The following is a 3,365-nucleotide window of genomic DNA, read 5'->3' on the forward strand; positions in this document are numbered from 1 at the left end:
AGACTTTGTCTCACATGCTTTGCCCATGTTGCCGGGAGAGACCGGTCCCTGGAGAAGGACACCATGCTTGGTAAAGTGGAGGGATAGTGAAAAAGAGGAGGGTATAAGATGGCTTGGCACTGTGGTGGCAACAATCGGCTAACTTATAGGGACCCTGGTTAGCGTGGTGCCTGACCCGGCAGTGTTTTGGTCTGGGGTGCATTGGGCCGCTATGGGTTAGAGCCGACTTGAAGGCACCTAACAACAACAACAATGGGTCATTTTGGAACGTGGACAGTAAAATTCTGTTATGGCTTAGAAAAGTTTTGCCTACATCCCACCCACTCTTCTGTCATGGTTCCTTGCATTTCCTTCTGCTTCTTTTCAGTCCAATGAAAATGTCATGGATTTGTTGAAAGGGTAACCTACAGAGACCCAGCCCCTCGCCTTCTCTAACCAGCGTGGCCTTTCCAGCAGCACGCCACAGAGAAGGGGGAAGATCGGAAGCATTGTAGGGCTTGTGCTTTTCTAAAATGAATGGGTGCCTGCAAGCAAAATAATTGCATGTACCTGCCTCCTGCTCTCCTTCCACAATACTGTGTGCACTCAGATGAATTAACCTACCCCCCCAAACCACCCCCCCCTATCTTCATGTAAATGAACTAGGCTTTATGTTCCTTTTAGCCTCAAAAGTTGGGAAATATAGCCAGATCCCGAAAAGCTATTAATAAAAAGACCTTAGGTATTCTGAAGAAAAAAAATCACCACAGTTTAGTGCTTTTAATTATTTTAGGGAAGTAGAGGATAAACTATTTCATCCTGCGAGGTTCAAGAGGCGATGCTGGAGGGCAGCAGTGACTTAATTTCCTCCTGATTTTCGTTTCCCTGCACTCGCTGGACCTCCAGCGTGGCTGTCAGGAGCTCCCCCGGAGAGGGAGGGGGGGAGCTCTGCAGTTTTCACAGTCACATAGTGAGCCAATTCATGATACCTGCTCTCTAGCAGTTTTTAAGACTGGTTCTTCATCTATATATGTGATAAAATCTTCATTTATTTTTGTATCTACGGGAAGTTCAATATTTTCAATCTCTCCGAAGGATATGTTTGTTCTTCAGAAGTATATGGGCCCAATATACCTACAGAAATCCTTTTTTTTTGGCGGGGGGGATAGTGGGGAAAGCGCTGGTCAGTGCAAGGTCAGCAATTGGAAACCACTAGCAGTTCCTTGGGAGAAAGACAAGGATTTCCTGTTCCATAAAGATTTACAGTCTCCGAAACCCACAGGGGAAGTTCCATCCTGTCCTACGGGCTGCTCTGAGTTCGTATTGATGAGCTAGCAATGAGTTTGGTTGGGGTTTGGTCTCCTTTCAAGCTCTGGGCCTTTGGGGCTTGATCAGTTTGTGTTTCTTTCTTTCTTTCTTTCTTTTTTTTTTCCGTTCCAAAATTTCGTCAACATGAGCAGCATCTTTAAAAAGCACGAATCCTCCTGACCATCCAGCGATTGGGTCTGCTTTAATTGTTCTCTAGAGAAACAAAACCAGGACATTCATGATTTATATATATACATGTGTGTGTGTGTGTGTGTGTGTTCATACAGTGAGCAGGAATATAACAGCTAATTAGTTCACACAGCAGGACAGAGGGTTCAGTTTAACTCACTTCCATGGAACAGTTAATATACTGGAAGTCCTTCAACACTCGAGGGCTGCTGGGTCCAAGGTCAAGGAAGCAGACAGCTGAGTCTTCCCTGGAGCAAGGCAAGCAGAGTCTGCCCACAGGCAGCGAACAGCAGGGTAGGTCACCAACAGTCAGTAGCTCATGAGCTTAGCAAAGCAGGCCCAGATGGGATATCTAACACAAACCGTGCAAGGTGGCAGGATCCACCAGCCTCAAGCTCAAGCGGTGTACGCACCAGCAGTGTGGAGAAGCCGTCTCGAAAGAGCCTCAAGCTCTAGTGACATGACCCATGGGTTGGCCTGGCCCACACGTAGTGTAGTTCACAGGTTGAGGCAGAGAACTAGCTACAGTAGGAGGATGCACGCTCCAGCACACTCTGAACAGCAGAGAGCAAGAGAGAGGCAGGCAGGCCTTGCAGAACCATTTATCTCTTTGCCCTCCAAGCAAACTGCAACCTGATTAATCCCACATGTTTCTATTGGCCAGGTTGGCACAATACATCTAACTAGCACATGCAGTCTACAACCTCTCCACGGTATTGGAGACAAATACTGTCACATCTTTCTTGCTTCTCTCTCATCTCAAGCCTCCCATAAATACTTTACCATCTTGATGATTCTTGCTCACAGCTATCTCGGGTCCTTGTGCGAATTCCTCTATGTTGCAGAACTCATTCGTGTCCTCCATGGTGGTGGAGGTGTCAGCAGCTGGTTGCTGTGCCTACAGACCAATTCTCTGTGGCAGCCATGGCAAGAGCTTTATGTCAATGCAAACTTTCATGTGCATCTCTGAGCTTATGTCTAAGGTTTATTTATATGTCAGACCCTTAGTGATATACCTAGCATTGACAATTACTGACTGGATCCCATTGTAACTGGATTCCAAATTCTTTTATTTATTGGAATCTCTTAAAGTAGATGGGCTCCTAGATAGAAGTGGCTTATCACATCGGCTTATTATTACCTTGGAGTTTGTCATAACCACGATTCAACCTCTCATACATTGTAAAGATACATTGATAGCAATATTTATGAATCTTCTTGGATGTACAAGTTCCTAATACCAGTAGAGGAAAATGAAATAGTTCTTGATCAAGTCTTGACAGATAATGGGTAGTGCAGGGGTGTTTTTGAAAATGGAAATAAAAGAAGTGCTCTGGGAAGAAATTTGTATTTGAATCACAGAGACAGAAAAGTGGCATTGATTCTCCTCCTGATTTGAAAGAAATTACACACACTCAAATCCATCAGCAGCAGAATGCAACAGCAAAATGTCAGAGCTGATAACAGTACTTTGAATGTCAATAATTACCTTTTGAATGCAGTTCAGAATATTTTTCAGTTATTCCGTTTATTTCAGTTCACTCTTAAGATCTAGCACACTGGTGCTCGCTTCGGCAGCACATAGACTAAAATTGGAGCGGTACAGAGAAGAGTAGCATGGCCCCTGCGCAAGGATGACACGCAAATTCGTGAAGCGTTCCATATTTAAAAAAAAAAAAAGATCTAGCACACTGTCCCAGAACCCAGAAAGCATGTCCCCTATGTAGATATTTAAATATATAGCCTCTTTTTAAGTTTCTTTAAGCATGGCCATGACATGGTTTTACTGTTTTTCAAATCATCATAAATGTATTTTGCAAATACATCTACATATGACTCCTAGAATTTACAGGAAAGAAGGAAGAATCTATATTTCAAAAGTACTATTA

At 43.8% G+C, this 3,365-nt stretch overlaps 1 non-coding gene across 1 annotated transcript; it reads left to right on the forward strand.

The window, feature by feature from the left end:
* The first annotated feature begins 3,038 nt into the window (after window positions 1–3,038).
* Window positions 3,039–3,145, forward strand: LOC115868733. The gene has a single exon (XR_004045742.1). It is a non-coding gene; the product is annotated as a U6 spliceosomal RNA (small nuclear RNA).
* The last annotated feature ends 220 nt before the right edge of the window (window positions 3,146–3,365 follow it).

This window comes from Echinops telfairi, unplaced genomic scaffold (assembly GCF_000313985.2).
Source record: "Echinops telfairi isolate 266 unplaced genomic scaffold, ASM31398v2 ScPeMD7_1;HRSCAF=3_0, whole genome shotgun sequence".
Classification (NCBI taxonomy): Eukaryota; Metazoa; Chordata; class Mammalia; order Afrosoricida; family Tenrecidae; genus Echinops; species Echinops telfairi.